The following is a 17,213-nucleotide window of genomic DNA, read 5'->3' as shown; positions in this document are numbered from 1 at the left end:
CCCCTCTCTGTTACCTGTGTTGCTCCCGCTATGTATCTTGGTGATATCTGTCTGCTAATATGTCTGTCTATAGTTTTCTGGTTAGATATTATGTCGCTATTTCATTATACCTGATGATGATTGCTTGTGTTGCAATCGAAACGTCGTATTCTATTATTTAATTTAATTTATTATTTTATCTTTAGATGTGACTTAACCGAAAGAACCAAATAATAATTCCTGCAGTCACGAAAGTTCTAAAATTCAAATATTGAAATAACCCACGGGGGGTTTCATTATAATCAATGTCCCCTTAAATACATAGCGTTTTATAATCTCCTGTAGGTCTGTGAACTTTCACCGCCAGGGCCGCCAAAAACCCATCGCTTAGCGGTTAATGTCTTTTAACATGTTTTTAATTTGGAAATTGGTGTGCACGTACATCCATCTGGACTGTTCCCCACGTGTGGCGATGTTTTTAATGTGAACTAATCCCCGGCTCTGCTTTTTTCAGATTTGTTTTGCATCCAAAGAATTTTTCGTTGATTGCTTCCTACCTGGAAAAGAAGGTAAAGAAAGCTAAATTTTGTTTGTGTTCTTTACATTGTGTTCTTTGGCATATCGGACGTAGTTTTATGCAGGCTATTTTGGTAGTAAAATTAACATTTTTGTAGAAAGCATTATTACGTAAAACAGCATAAAAAATTGGCGCTTTATATACGAAAAACAATTGCTGTTTGTAACCATGCCTCCTGTACGAACAGAAAAAAAAATCTGTTTTGTGTGTTTTGCCAGAGAATTTGCTGCCTTGTTCACAGCTTATCCGCGCAACAAGCAGTCCGTCTCTGAATTCACACAGTGCTTTTTTGCCAAGATTCTACTGCCTTGCTGGGTTGTTATGATACCCCGTCCCCTCCACTGCATGCTTCAGTTTATTGTCACGATTCTGCAGCATCAGTCAAATTCACAAACTGTGGGTTTTGTCGTCTTAACCCATTTTCCGAGTGCTGTTTTGAATTTCGTGAACAATGGAGACTTTATTGTCAACGTGCATGTTTAAAAAAAAAAAATTCGACGCACAATTTCCACGCGTTTATTTTGAGCTTGAGAATAGAAACGGCTGTATGTTTGTTTGAGCTCAAGCGTAATCATAATAAAATCGACTTGTCGTAGGTAGGTGACTCTTTCCTTGAAAGCCGGAACCACAAAAAACGAAATCGCTTCTTGTTCATCAGTCTTAGCGTTCACTTCGTCTCATACTCACAACTCTTAATATTCCTCATGGCACCAACTTCCTTTGCAGAAGAGAGTCCACGGATATATAAACAACAACAAAAATCGCTACCAGAAAATGGTAGTAGTTATATGGCTACCCAAATACTTCACTTATTCGGACAGATGTACATTTGTATTAAATGTTTCATAATCTTTATTTATAAAGAGAATGTTTTCATTTTGGAGCATGCCCTTGCTCACTCGTGGGCAATACCTTGTTGGAAGATGCAACCTGAAAAACAGTCAAAAAACAATCAGGAGATGCCATGTCCCAGACTATATAGCATGAGTTTTACATTTTGTTCATGACTAATATTTAGGAATAACATCACTTACCATTCACATATTTGCCCATGAAAGCCTCCCCGACTCAGGATGGTTGCAGGAGGGTCCAGATAGGCTTTTGCAGGAGGAGTTGAGGATTGCTATCTTCATCCTAATTTAGTTAATTAGCGAGTAAATTGGCAAATTTGGAACATGATGCCGGCACAATGAATAGCCTACTCTTAGAATTTCTGCACGTAATCTCTCAACGTCCACCGTGAAACAGATGGCGCGTAATATTTTTGGATAATGCACCTGCAGTATTAACCAGGGTAGCTTGCTGGATTCGAATCGCGAACGCGCTACCGCTGGGCCATGTTCGTGTAGTGAGTTCAACTGAGTCGCAGACTTAGACTTGGAAGGCAACACATTTATTTAACTCCAACACATGGGGTCACTTCCCCTGAACAGAATAACAACATATGGTGGTGACCACCAGGCTAACTACACTAGTTACAACGTTACTGCTACTACAGACCGGGACCAACAGCTCGGGCCCAGGTCCACGTGTTGGAGACTCGTTGAACGGAGAACGTAGACGAAGGTTTCTTCAGGATGAACAACAACAACAAACCTGGTTCTCTGCGGCGTGGCTGGCTCCGCCCTTGGCCACGACCACCTTCCAGAATTCTCGGGAAGGATCTGGATCCCAACCACGTGACCCCCCTAGCTCCCACTTGGGGCCCCTTTGTCGACTTAACTGGTCACGTGTCCACTCGGGTCAAGCAGAGTGCCATGGCCTTTAGCAACCTTACTCCTACGGCCGGCACTCCCACACCCTGTCCTGTAGGGTTGGCACTGCACGCCAAGCGTGGTGCCATCCAGCGCAATCAATCAGCGCACGCCGTGCCTATCTAGGGCCGGCATTGCACAGTGGCATCCCGCGATGTCACTACATTAGTAACAATCGCTGCATTGCTATACTCGCGTGTTTTTAACACAATGCCAATGCAATGATGCCACGACATCCTTGGTTGTAACATCCTTGGTTGTAACTTTAACTTACTTTTTTTTTCCTCTGTTGAGCCCTCAACCTGATCTATAGAACAGGCGTGCATGCACAGCTTGTGTACATAATATCAAGACAATATCCATTTGTCTTCACACTTTGCAATGTCTTTAAATGAATTCACATAATCTTCTGCGGGATAGTTATGGATGTTCTGCGCACTCACGCAACCCGGGTTAAATTGTTGGCATCGGTAAACGCTGCGCGTTTGCGGAGAGCGGCTCTTTGTCAAACCTTTGTGCGTTCATGCAAATAGATTTGTGCTTTTGTTTCATCGTGCCATGCATAAACATGTGGACACATCTTGCGATAACCCCTGCAAAAAACCCCCCGCTGATCGTTGTTAATGACCGAGAGACTAATTACTCAAGGATCTCTTGTTTTAATTGGGTATGCCAGAGATAACCCTCCATTCTACGTGGTTGCACTTAACTGTAAGATCTGTAGGTCAGGGCAGTATTGCATAGTAATGTATGCTTGCTTTCCCCCCATTTATCCACCTGCGATTTAGAATTTTGATTGCATGTGCCCGTTAATTAGCAATTATTACATCACCACCACAGTTGTAGATTGGCGAATAAGCTGCTTTCCTTTTGTTTTAATTCGCGGGGTAGCGCGCCGTATCCGAGCTGCCGTGTTCGCATGTGGTTTCGAATTTGAAACACATTTTTTGGATAAGAAATGGGATTGTTATTCTACTCTCCATTCAGCTGCAAACCAATGGGCCACCTCGCGCTGCGGCCAGAGTGGAGCGCCAGCAGACTTCGCTGCAGTTTAGTGTGCCCCAAATTTATATTTTTAAATACCGGTTAAATGATCCTTACGGCGGTACCCCGTGGTACCAAATAATACAAAATGGCCGCGGAAATTAAATATTTTATTTTGGGGACACTATTTTTTCCAGGGGTGTACTTCACTCCGCGACTGAGGTACCAATCAATCTGAAATCATTGCTACTCGGCGATGTCGAAACGCAGCGAGGACGATTGCACTGAAACCCTGAACGCTCGCAACGCACCGTAGTGGTGCATCGTGTCCAGCTCGTAGAGATGAGTCGATTGCCGCATCGCCGACCATCAACAGACTAAAAATGACTGCATCACGGACATTATGCGAGAGCCGGGGTACTATGGTACCCCGGGTACCGCCATAAGGTAAAAATATTAACTTATCTGGGAAAACTGGCATACCAGCCCTGTGTGTATCCCCCCCCCCCTCTCGTTCTCTGCCGCATGTCTCTGTGACTCAATTTATGACCGTTCGAAAATAAAAAAAATCCACGCTTGGAAAGTTTAAATCTGCTGACCGCCGTGTAATTTAACATTGCTCTTCGCAGACCGTCTCCGACTGTGTCCTGTACTACTACTTGACCAAGAAAAATGAGAACTACAAGGGGCTGGTGAAGAAGAGTTACGGGCGCCGGAGGGGAAGGAATACGGTAAGCGATATCCCTCCGATGCCACGCCACGACGCCACCCCCCTTCCCTCAATTTTGAGAAGCCCGTCAGAAAATCACGAACCCGCAGTGGTGGCAGCGCAGAGGCAGCAACGTAAATGTGTCGGTAAACTCCGGCAAAAGCTCAGTCCCCCCTCCTGACCCCCCAAGAGGCTCAAAGGACTCGGGGATGTAAAAGAGAACATTGTCGCGTGTCAAATATCAGAAATATCAGCTCGCATTCAAATACGAATGAACAAAGCCAACTAAATAAATACACCAATGACTGTAACCTCTGCCCTCTATCTTGACTGCATTTTCTCATCTCACCACATCACTTTTTTTGGCCGATATTTCTCTTATTTCACTCCACATATTTATTTTGTCGATGTCTCTTTTGTCATATCACTGGGATTTTGTTAATTGAAAGGGGGTGCCCTCACCACTGATATTTTCTCTGTGTATACTGAGGGGGGGGCCCCCTTTGGGCCAGTATCGCCACTCCGCCTTTGTCACGCTTGTGCTGCTGCTGTCCATTACCCCAATTCTTTTTATTCACAACTCAGAAATTTTGGCCCAGTTAATAAAAAAAAACATCGGGATGTTTTTATCATTTCCTGATGTCCAACAATGAATTTTCATCCAACCCACCCCAGAACCTCCGCCCCTCTACACCCACCACCCCCAATCCCCCAACCGCTCCCTCAATAACGGAATCGTGTGTGGAAAAAACGCCGCTGCTGCTGACGTGATTTGCAGGGAAATCCATCCTCGTTTTGGCACGAGCATATTTCTCTCCATGTGAACATGAATCCCCTGAAAGCAGCGGATGTATCTGAAGCTCTATTAATAGGGAATGAATAATATGGGCGGTGTATGTCGCGCACGGACAGGCATCTCTTCGCACCAATGCCAGGGGGCTCTTTCGTAAAGAGTCAACGACATGATCCCCCTTTTTTGGCGAATAGTTGAATGTTCATCCCGTGACGACGCTGGAAAATCGCATTTGTGTGCCAGAGGGCAAACTAACACTTCAAGGTTGGTCGCCGATAAAAGTTTTGCGCACGAATAAACACGTGTGTTGTGTATTATTTTACAAACGTCACGTTCATGTCATGTTTTTACATACAAGCTGCCGATAATTTGGTTGGTTACTTTCTGCAAGAGGAGATGACCTGCAGCGCTGCGGGGAAGACAAAACCTTTGCAGGTAGTCAGCTTTGCGAGTCCTGTGATTTTCGACCTGCGGAAGGTTGCGTCTGCATTTGCGATCTTGGATAGAGTAGGTAGGCCGTCAGCAGGCTTTGAGGAACACTGTTAGACCTACGTTTTTGTTCTTATCCTATTGGTATTTTATTATGCGTTTGAGTAAGGGAGGCGCGCTTAGCAGTTATATTTACAGTATACTGCTGCATTTATTTTTTGTCGATTTAAAAAGGTCTGCTTTTGGCGTCTAGAAAATGAATGTATCCCAGCGTTTCAAGCTCTGCTTGTCCTTTTCCGTGTTGTTACATAAGGGGTTGCCCTAGTTATAACCGGCTATTTCCAGCGAATGCTGTGAACCACGTAAAAACCCTCGGTCGTGGGCTAGGGAGCGAGATATAAGGATAAAGATGTGCGCTTATTGTTCCTCGTCTTTCCGCGTCGCCGCAGCCGTCGGGTGCTGGAGAGCGTTCTAGAGATGGGAGAGAGAACTGGGGGGGGGGAGGGGAGAGAACCGGGGGGCGGTTGGGGGGGGGAGAGGGGGTGGTCGCCTTTGTGAACGTAACCGGATCTGGCACAGATGCTGCCGTACGTACGAGTACCTGACCTTGTGGTCTTTGACAGATAAGGCCAAACGGTGGCCCTGCGCACGAACACCTGCATGGCTTAGCCGCTCCGTGTGAATTTGTAAAAACGCGGAGGACTGTTTTGCTGGCAAAGTTACCGTTGTTATCGAACAACAGCCACGTCACAACGTCGCTCTGCTTAAAAATAACAGAGGCGTGCACAAACACACTGAAGAGGTCTGTTTAGTGCATTGCGGTGCAGCGGATGGCGCTGTTTAGACTGGGTACAATTATATTGTCAAGGTAGCTGCAGCAGTAATGCTTATATATTCTTATATGGTTGTACCGGGTATCGTAATACAGGGAGTTGACTCGGCCCATCATCCCGTTGGGAAGACAACAGTGGTTTTGTTGTGGACAGACTAGACATCCTGGATAGGAATGTGGAATCTCCACAATTGGCTCAGGCCTGTAAGCTGGTCATGAGCACCACCTCAATGCTCATTTGAGCAGGAAATCGCAGTATTAAGTACAACGTAGAAAAAAAAACGCAACATACGTTATATTCGTCACAATGTTGCCGCTAATGAGTTAGCCCCCCCCCCCCCCCGATAGTTTTCAGACGACCGCGTCCGATATACCTTGCGTTTTTCGCCGTGCAATTGATTTTTTTTTACAAATGGCACACAGTCGTGTGGCTTGGACCGTCCGTTGTTTTGTAAAGCAGTTTCGGGGTTAAAATTGAACGCCCGTAGGCGGCCCTTGTGTACGCGCTGTTGGGGATGTGGCAATCTCTTTGTCGAGAGAATGATGGCGGGAATGGCGGTTATGTTCGGCGAGATGGCCGGGCTGCCAAGGCTGTCGAGACACAATCGTCCCTGAAGACTGCATACCTGTCCATTTCACGGTTCGAGAAAATCGTCGTACTTATGTCTGACACAAACGTTTCAATAGACGGAGATGGAAAAGTTGTTTACCTCCTGCCCCCCCCCCCCACACAGGCTCCGTAGAGTTGTGAAAAACAACCCAAGGCCTTTGTGAGATCATCCTCGCTGCTCTAGCAGACGTGTTAATTAACGTATATATTTTTTTACAAATAAGTGCATTTCTGTGGGGTCAATGGATTTATCTTTAAGGCTCAACATCTGACATTCAACGCATGACATGATAATCCAACTCCTGCGCAATTAATCTTTTCACCGAAACCTTTTTCACACCATTGGAATTGCTTTGAGGATTATTGATTAATTGTTTAGCATGATGTAATAATGTAAAACTATGTAACTTTCTAAACGTCACAGCCCTTTGTCACTGTTCGGTGAAGGCCTCCCCGTGGTGGGGGTAGGGGGCGTGTGTATGACCATACTTCACCACGCCGGTCAGTTTGTTTTGGTGAAAGGTGGGGCGGGGACCGTTTAAAATATCACTCGTCACTGATGTTTGCCATGGCCAGGACTCGGAACTCACCAGTTACATATCGCCATTGCACTTAGTACAGCGCCACCACCCCGCCGCCTAATTTATTTTGAAGTCCTTTACCCTCTTCGCATTGACAGCAGACTCCTTGTTCAGCGAGATTAGCCGGGTTTGGTGAGTGACGCTCGGTATGCAGTTCCTCCACAGCCAAGAGCAACATTTTTTTAATAGTGGCAAAATGAGGGCAAGAAATTGGTGCGGTTCCCACGCACTAAAATAAACCCAACTCACCGCAACATTATCTGGCACATTTAATCGGCCAGTTACCAGTCTCATTCACTCTGACCAGATTCGCGTGGATTGTGTTAACGTACGTTCAACTTATTTTGCACCGTACGTAGCCATCCGCGCGAATCGCAGGGATGCGGGGGAAGGACAACAATAATCTAAACGCCAAAAGCAGTTCTAAGGAAGTGTCTTCAATCTGGATTTAAAAGTGCGTGGTAGCCCGTCATTCCATTGATCAAGGATCTAGGTGGTTATCCTCTGCGTGTGACCATTCCTTTCACAGGCCCGCTAATTGACTCCCTCGAGGCCCGCCCGTCGGCCGGCTCGCCTGGCCCACCCGGCCACTTCACTGGTTCTTGCCTGCTGGGCGCAGTCTTAACTCGGGTGTCTTTACCGCCCCGATTATGGACTTAATTGATAGGTTGCAGCCGTAAAGGGAGGCACAGCCATTGATCTGCTAAACACCTCCCCTGGTTACTGCATTGTGAGCGTGGCGGCTGCGACGGTGGAGGCGGCGGTGCTGTTGTGTGAAAACGGCGTAATGTATATTGTTTTGGGCCAAACACGTCGGCCCTTTGAGGCACGCATTTACGTGTTTGCATTTTTGAGCGCATGGTGCCAAGTGTTTTTCTTCGAAGTGGTCACCGCCGTGTGTCCTTAGTCACCCCTGATTGTGATGCACTTATTTGTTTTTGTATGTCTGTTGCGGGGACGGCGGGCTGCAGTGGTGGAGGAGGGGGAGAGCTCCTTTAGCCCTCCTGCGGCGGTGTTTACAAGCAGGGCCCTGTTTGTTTTCGGTGGAGGCAATACTTAATCGTTGCAGGCGGTTAATTTTGCGTGACATGAGCACGCCCCCGCTGGAGAGAGTGTTCTTGGGACTCGTAACGCCTGACGCTTGCGAGCAGAGTAGATGCACTGCAGACACCCCCCCCCGCCCAGCACTTTCAATGCAGAGGGTTGGTGGTTCTTTCCTGCCGGTATCCACAGAACGTATTATGTGTATTTGGTGCGGCCAAGCTAAACAATCCCAGGACCGTCTCTCGTATTTTTTTTCGGTGCTTATATAAAAAGTCAAGAGCCACGCTGAATATTTTTTTGCCCGCCTCTGAGTTACGGGGGTTTGACCTCGGTCGGAATGGCGGATAAACAGCACTCTCCACGCAGCATTGCGCCGTGTTTTGCTTGAAAATAAATATACACTCATTAAATGGCAATAAGGAAGCCTTGACAGACTTTGCAAATCATGTGATAAAATATTTGTCTGCGATGCACGCGTACACATTAGCGGTTTCGGCAGTTGCTGTGAGGTTTTGATTAATATTTTTTGCCCGTCACTGTTGTGGTGTTTCATCCTTACGGGGCGAGCGATTTCACGACTACATTGTTTCTCTCGTCCACTTTAATAATAAAGACGCACTCTTTAAATTTATTTTAGGCGCGGAAAAGTTTTTCACCAAACTCCAGATATTCGGCAAATAATTTTGGTTGACTCGTTGGCAGTACTTGGCATGCTGTGCAATTAAACCTGGTGATCCAATTTTGATTCCAGGACACGGCTAACATCGTTTGGCGAGATTCCGAAGCCTTTTACAAATTCGCATTTACCAGTGTGGTGAAGTATGGATAAATAATCCAATGATGGACATGGCATGGGGAGGCCTTAATCCAGCAGTTAATGGTCAAAGGGCTGTTTATTATTCTTACTATATAGTGATGCTGTATTTATACATAGTATGAGCTTGCCATACAATTTGTTATTTTCACAAAGGGCACTTCAGATTCTCCATGTAGGGTGGAGTTCAGATCGCACCACATGGAAATATTTGTTTTTACATTTCCCGTTTTACATGACTATAGGCATCATAGTTATGTAGAGATACAATAAACGTGGCCTAATGCTCTTATTGTCCTGAATAAAATCATTCCAATCCCACCAGCTTCAATGTCTTCGGTGAAATCGAATTGAAAGTGTAGAAGACCTAATTTCTATTTTTTTTGCATCGGATTATGTGCAGTTTACCTTTGACACAGTGAGGCAGGCTCGAACAGGAAAGGGTTTACATCACATGGGCAGGTCACGTGGAATATTGGCAGCATACCAGCGTGCTCTGGCAAGGCACTCCGCTGTGGGTAGCGGGCAGGCGGCGTGGGAGGGGGGAGGGAGAGGAGGGAGGAGAGAGAGCGAGAGAGAGCTGGAGTATAAAACATTGGCAGAATCGTTGGAAAAGCTGCCTCCGTGCCACGTGACTCGGGACCGCTTTGTTGGCTGCTGCCTTTTTTCCTGCGCTTGTCCGCACCGCCAGTCTCCTCGGCAGCCTGCCTCTCGTGCTTTGTTCCACCACAGAAGGTTGGGGGGGGGAGGCTTCTTCCTCTCGCTTCGTTTAAGCATTCGGATTGAGCGGCGAGCCGGGGCGCGCGTGCGCGCGTTCCTGCGTGCTTCTCGCCGCGCGGCGGCGCGTGCAAGCTCGCGGATTGAGCAAGGCTGCTGCTGGGTCGAGCTGCGGGTAAACAAGAGAGGGTTCAGCGCGCCCCCGCTCCCCTCCACCGCAACCCCACCTCCCCGAACCACGCGATGATCGCTCCTGGCTGTCTCCGAACGAGAGGGGCCAGATGACGTGTCCACCCCGCCGGCACCTTTTCTGACCACCAGATTCCCAGCAGAGAGCCCCACAGCGGCAGATGAACACACAGGTACACGGGCGATCTGGAAAGATTATTTTTTTGGTCTTTATTGTGCTTGATATTTTTTTTACGCCCCCCCCTTGCTGTCTACTCTCTTTGTATGTCGAGCTTGTTTCTCACTCGTTCTGTCCTAGCCGTCAGCCCTCCTCCTGCCATTGCGCGCGGGAGCAGGCCGTTGTATTTTTCTATTTGCTTTTGGCTGAGTACTGTGCCTGGCTGTTTGCCTGGTGTGGTGTAGGGGTGGGAGTGGGTCCTGACTTCTCTCTGTTTTTCATAGCTTGCGCTCTTCTATGCTCTCGCTCTCTGCTGCTCACGCAGTCGCTTGGGGTGTGTTTAGTCGAGACTGCCGCCGTCCGTGCACTGTGCACCCAGACTTTGTGTCAACACTGTTTTGTCTGCCGTCTCATTGTTAAGGGGGTGGCTTCAGAATTTGTTTCGCGGTTTGAAGGTTTTCTTCTCAGAACACTTAAAAAAAATAGGCATGAGTGGTTTCACCAGTGTGTTGTGCCCCCCCCCCGCCGCCATTATTTCTCGTGAATTTTACCCCCTTTGCGCGTCATTGTTTACGCAGCCAGATTAAAGCAGAGCGATATAAAGCCACGGTTTGTTTTATGAAGTCCTTCATTGGGGCGTAAAAAAAATGTGCGAAGCCTTCCTTGTACCTCGTGTTCAGCCGATCGACGCGCACTACAGGTGAATCTTTAAAAAAAAATCACATTACATCTGTAGTGCCCTTCTCGCTTGACAACGTTGGGCCGCTCTCTAAAAAAGGTTGACCACTGCCTTGTCGGGTTGTCGGTTGTGCGCGCGTGCCGTTTGAAACGAGAGCACATTTGTCAGACCGTCCAAAGCTTGTTGAAAGCTGCCACTTCTCGACGCGCGCCTTCGACTAAGAAGGCGGCAGCTTTAATTTACGTCGGCTCTGCTTTTTTGTTGGATGGCTTTAACGTAAATAACGGTGATTGGAGCCGCTGTACCTCGTTTGTTTTTTTTATCTCCGCGGGCGGAGTGGCAGCGGAGATGTGTCATCGCGTTTTTCGGGGAGTCTACTCGTTTGTCAGTCCCTTGCCCCGCGTGTGCATCGACGGTTTTGTGAGACCCCCCCCCACCTCCTCCCGCTGCCTTGGCACAGCTGGTCCCGATGATGATCACGGCAAGGACACTTTAAACAAATAGCTGTCGTTTATTTTGGGTCGGATGTTGAGCAAAGTATTGTATATGTGACTGTTTAATGTCGTGTGCATTTACAATAAATTAGGTCCGACTGCCGAGCGAGCGGGTGCGGGAGAATCAGGGCTGATTTTATAACTCTTGCAGCCGGTTGTGTAACTGCAGCGGCGGCAATTATTTGTGAACAATTTAACCGTTTCCGTTCATTTTAAAACACATTTCAGGTTAACTAATGACCACACGGTTTTGGTTAAGTGAGATTGAATGAATCGTTGAGGCAACTTCCGATTGTTAAAGCGGTGATGGGGCTGATGATTCCGGAGGAGACTTAGTTAGGGGCGGGGGGGGGGCACGTACCCCCTTAAAACTGAAGTTCAATTTTTTCAGATGATTAATTCACATTGGTGGCTTATTTGACCACGGTATTATACGTTTCTGAATTAAAGGACTCTCCATTAGTCAAAACTTGAGTAGTCTTGGGCTTGTTTTTCATCAAAAACTCCTCCATGTGGGCATGTATGTATGTTTAATTCCTTTCGCACCGCACGTAGCCAACCGTGCTGATCGAGAGGTGGCCTTTGAGTAGATGCACATTGCAGTGGATAGGGAAAGCGGTTGTCACGTTCAGTGTACGAAGTGCCAATAAACTTATTGTAGATGTTATCGTGAAGTGGAGGAGGGTATGTGTGTCATGGGTGGGGCAGGTGTGCAGCGTGGAGGAAGGTGGGTTACCTTGTGGCACCAAGAGGTCAGTGACCTAAGGGAAGACGTACATCCAGATGGTAGCGATGATGAAAGTCTTTAAGAGCGGTACTTGAAGAATGCGTAGAACGTGTGCCATCGTGAGACTTAAGAGCGAGCCTTAGATTATGTCTTAACTGTAAGAAGGGGAAAACATAAATCCAGATGGCGGTGGTGGTGACACTGTCAAAGCTGTCATTGCAGGACGCGTCAACTCTCTGTAACAAGGAGACATCCTAAATTCAGATTCTGGTGAGAACGAGACGTGCCGAGTGTAACCAGGGGGGTGGGGGGGATGCTTTACAACCAGTTGGTGACAGTGGCGGTTATGAGACTCAAGTGGTATCGTTGGAGGGTCCGGGCGTCGACTGGGTGAGCGGCTGCGTTGAGCCGTGGGTGAGGTGTGTGTGGTGGCATCACCGGCGGTGATGACATTTTGACTGACACCCAGAAGCACGCGGCGTATTGGCACATGGCGTCAGGTTGCCACACCTGGCTCTTCCCTCGACACTGCCAGTGGCTCTTCTTAGCCAACGACAATCGGTGACCATGTGGTTGTTTGACCATATTTCCCCGCGCTGGTTTTATTCGACGTGGGGGAAGGACCGGTTTTTAGATATCACGCGCCACCTATGGTGGCCGTGATAGGGAATTGAACCTCGGCCGCCTGGCTCGTAACACTATAGGCTCGCTCAAACAGGTCGGGATGTGAGCATGTTTTGAGTGTTAATGACAAGAGTGGTTGTGTATCCCCTTTTGGGAGCCCCGGGGGGTGGGGGGGGTGTGCGTTTCGTGAGACTGCACCGGAGCCACGTTGTGCGTATCCCTCTCCCCGTTGGGATGCCATGCGTGCGTAATCGTGAAAGTGAAAGACATGGGCCATTTGGAATTTATTGTAAAAAATATATGTTCAATTAAGGTTAAATTAAGTCGAATCATGCCGCTGCTTGTAATCCCACAGCAACTTAGTGCGTATCGCCAGTTTCTTTTTTTCCTTTGTCTTCTTAAGGATCTTGTGTGAATCATTACGTAATGCGAGTTAACACTTTAGCTGCTGTGTGAGACGTGTGGCAATTTAAGTGTGAGCTCGACAATTATTGCTTTATCGCCTTCAATTGGAAATGCAATTGCTCTGTCTCTGACGGTCTCACTCTCAGGTGGTGACATCATCGTTTTATGGCAATACCTCGTGGTGGGGCGGGGGCTTTATCCAGCAGTGGATAAACCGTGGCTCCTCATGACAATGATCGATCGTGAGCTGAGAAACGTGGTCTCCAGCGTGATATATTTGTTTGTTGGACGCGATTATGGGTAATCATTGGACTTGAGACTCGCAATCGCATCACCGAAATAAATAATGCCAGCAGAAAAAAGCTCCGATGGGCACATTGGTGCGTTATTTTTTTTTAAGCGTACGTAGGGCTGTTTAGAGACTGGAGAAATAGCCAAAACAGAATTCCAATCGACGAAAACACTCTCTCCGCCGATGTTTTTAACTTTCCAGGCCATTTTTTTTCTCCTTCTCTGCCAAGAAGAGCGAGAGAGAGAGGGGGCCGTGGGGGAGGGATGAGAGGGGAGAAAAAAGCAGTTTAGAGTGCCTTGACTGTGGCCTTGCAGCCGCGGACACTTCTGCATGTATTCACATTTACACAGAGTGGGGGGGCCGCTCCTGGGGGTAAATTATGGCGCTCGCTCCGAGCCCCTGATGCAATTAATTGCCCCATTGATTTGGGGCCGCGTTTGCAAATCTGCAGTCCACGCTTTTGTGCTCGGCGTCTCAAGGCCTTGAGTGCGGCCAGTGAATTGATTGGCCAGGGCGTGCACCTTGAGACCAACGCGCGCAATAATATATATCCGTGTGTGCGCGGGGGTTTGGGGAACGCGGGGGGGTTGACGGTGGGAAGGGGTTGTGCGGCCGACCCTCCCCGGTGTTATCGGCCGCCGACAAGACCGATCATTAAGTGGAAAGCTTTTCGAAAACTCTCCCGCGTTGTTTAACTTCCGGCGCCTTCCATCGTGAATTTTAACCACGCTTGGCGGGAGCACAAATTAATTTGCAAATTACCTTTTTTTTGGCTGTTGTAGCGAGCCAAATTATGCGAGGAATTCAACACATCGGGCTTTGAATTAAACGGCTGTTCTATTTTAGCCGACCGCATTGTTAGCTGGCCGCGGGTGGCGTTTGTCAACATGTCTGTTTAATAGGAATGTCGCCCTACAAATGTATCTGCTCCACTCACTTCCATTGCACACTTGTTGCGACGCGCATATTTATTACGAAGCTGTTTCTGCACGACGTCCTCAGATATGGCCGCAGTTAGACAGCTGTGTTAATGCACATGTTTATTCACATGTTTTTTTGTATTGTATAGACTCGCAGAAAGACCCACGCACTCGCACGGACACCTGTAGACTCGCATAGATACTCAAAAGACTTGCATAGAGACCCATGTATTCGTACAGAGCTGTAAAGTCACACCACGACCCTTGGGCTATGACCGACTGCTTCAGCAATAAATGCTCTCACTGTGTTCAGCGTCTTGTGATGGGGGTCGCATGTAGTTGCTATATATTTCCAAATTCTATTGTTTTGCATTGCATTTCTTGCACATGCAAAGAAGCGCTGGCATGCTTGATGTTCCAACACATTTTTACAAAGAGGCCAGGTGACAAACACCACTCATTTTAGGACGAGTCAACCTAGTGGATGGGGGAAGTCTTCACAAAGTGTGGCAGAAGCCATTTGGAATTATTGGAAAGTTTGGCCAATGGATGTTGGAAACCCCACCGCATCCATTTTGCTCGTGTTGGAATAAATAAATATATAAGCAAGCGAGAAGCTCCACGGTTGCACAGTTGGCAGCGGCTTCCACGGCAGTCAGAGGCTTGGCTTTGTGCGCTGCCTATTTGTCCTCTTCCCCGGCGGAGGTTATTTATGGCACTCCGCGGATGACTCTTGGCCAGCGAAAACGACCATTTTGCAACCCCACGTGACGACTCCCCCGCAGAAATGGGCGTGCTTTTTCAGGGCAACGACGTCCCCCCCCCCCCCTTAAGGCTTTTCGGCCGAGCCACGTTACCAATCGATGTATGTACATGACTGTACCTATACGTACGTATATTTTAACTCCTTTCGCATCGTACGTAGCCAACCGTAATAATCGGAGGCGCACGGGGGGGAAGGACAACAAACTAAACACAAGAAGCAGTTGTAAATTAAATGAGTTTTCAATCTAGATTTAAAACCGCATAGCTCCCAGTGGATTCATAATATCGGAAGGAAGAGCATTCCAGACGGCCGCAGAAGCGCATCTGAACGCACGCGATGCAGTGACCATCTTTGTTCGATGGGTGACGGGTGGGGGGAGAGCGCAAAAGCCACAAAGAATGAAGCCGTCGGCCGACAGCTCCTGCTTGGTAATAATAATAAAAAAGCAAATAAAGTATTCCTTCGTTTCAGGGAGGGACGGTAACTCCTCCTCTGCTGCCCGCATTGTCTGGAATTCCCTTCCTTCAGCCATCCGTGCTGTCGTCTCCCCGCCCCTGTTCCAAGTCGAGGCTGAATACCTCTCCCCCCCCCTCTGCCCATAAATAAATACGCGCGTACTATCTCCTAATTTGCCCACGCCTCATCATTGTTTTGACAGCCGTCTTGAGAAGGAGGTTGAATTTCGCCACTATATAAATCGACATGCTGTTTGCATTTCATTGTATCTCGGATTATATAAAACAAAATACAAATGAAACGAGATGACGGTGGAGCACAGATGGGGGGGTGATGTGGCTACCCAGGTCACGCTGGCCACCGCTGTTTGATTGGAACGCGTGACGTTAAGTCTGGTGACCCACGCAACGCCTCGTGGCTGTCGTGATCGCAGCCTCACGTGGCAGAGGGTGGAGGCTTTGTGGGTAGGGGGCGGCGTGGGGGGGTGCGGTTTGGAAACAAAATGGGGAGGGTGGCGGTGGGGATAACGTTTGCGTTGCGGCCTTGTGATAACCCATTACATGCCAGCATGGCACTGAAAGACCGTTTGAAATTGTGGCATTGCGTGGGTGTCTGAGATTGTGCGATTGCCAAGGCGTCTTGAGATTATGGCAGTGCAAGACCGTCAGTGCAGGGTTGTGGGATTGCAAGGTCTGTCTGTAAGATGGTGGGATTGTGAGGCCATCTGCGAGATTGAGATTGCGAGGGTTTCTGACGGAGATTGTGACAAGGCAAGGCCGTTTGTGGAATTATGGAATTGCAGTGTCGTCTGTGAGATTATGGGATTGTGCAGCTGTCTTTATCGTGTCGTGGCGTTGCGAGTCATTTAGTGAGATCGCGTGGCTGTCTGTGGGATTGCAAGGCGGCAGTCTTTGGGATTATGGAATGCCTGTTGGCAGTCCATGTCCAGGTTAAGTGAGGGAGTATTTGGCGATTTGTGTTTTTTCTTGTCGACAAACAAGATTTTATTTTGGTGCTGTGATCGGGACAATAAGTTATTTGTGGTAAAGCCGTTTACATTGCCAAGTTGGTCTTCTTAATTTTTTAATGGTAAATAAGTATTTTGCGATGGTAAAATCTGCCGATATGTAAGCTAAATTAAAGTTGACCCAAGGGTGCCGATGTGTCTGGCTTGATGAATTAATCAAACTTTTGTAAGAAGAGATGTTTTCAATAATTACTTAATCAACTTGTATTACTGACGTGCCCAGGAGTGCCTGATGCGTTTTAAAGATTAATTTGTTCGCTGATGCATTGCTGGACGGTGTTCATCCGTCTCGCAATTACTTGCTCTGAAACATTACCGAATATTATACCTGCCATAGTGGATTATTATTTTCCTTCTCGCCAAGGGGATCGCGCAATGTGCGTGTGTGCGGGCGCGCGTGCTTGCGTTATCAGCCGGGGTTATTTCAGGTCATTGTCAAGGTAATGTATTATTGAAGGGGTGGGTTTCTTTCACTACTCATTGCCAGAGGCTTGCGTTTTCGAGTGTGTGTGTGCGTGCGCGCGCATGTTACGCAGCGGGGAGCGGTGGTGCAGTGGCTCGCACGCTGCGCAATGAACCCGGTGACCCGAGTTAGATTCCGGCTCACGGCTACCAACACCAGTGGCGAATATCTGGTACTGATGCTGGGCTTTC

The 17,213-nt window shown here is 47.8% G+C and overlaps 1 pseudogene across 1 annotated transcript in view; it reads left to right on the top strand.

Moving 5' to 3' along the window:
- LOC144719391 (nuclear receptor corepressor 1-like) overlaps positions 1 to 17,213 on the top strand; it is a 120,428-nt pseudogene that overhangs the window by 44,199 nt on the left and 59,016 nt on the right. Inside the window, exons 14-15 of the transcript XR_013585591.1 lie at positions 494 to 548; positions 3,924 to 4,025. The product of XR_013585591.1 is annotated as a nuclear receptor corepressor 1-like (transcript). The remainder of the gene's footprint in view (positions 1 to 493; positions 549 to 3,923; positions 4,026 to 17,213) is intronic.

The sequence above is a fragment of the Lampetra planeri genome, chromosome 6 (assembly GCF_965212315.1).
Source record: "Lampetra planeri chromosome 6, kcLamPlan1.2.h2, whole genome shotgun sequence".
Taxonomy (NCBI): Eukaryota; Metazoa; Chordata; class Hyperoartia; order Petromyzontiformes; family Petromyzontidae; genus Lampetra; species Lampetra planeri.
This window is presented reverse-complemented; position numbering and strand designations above follow the sequence as displayed.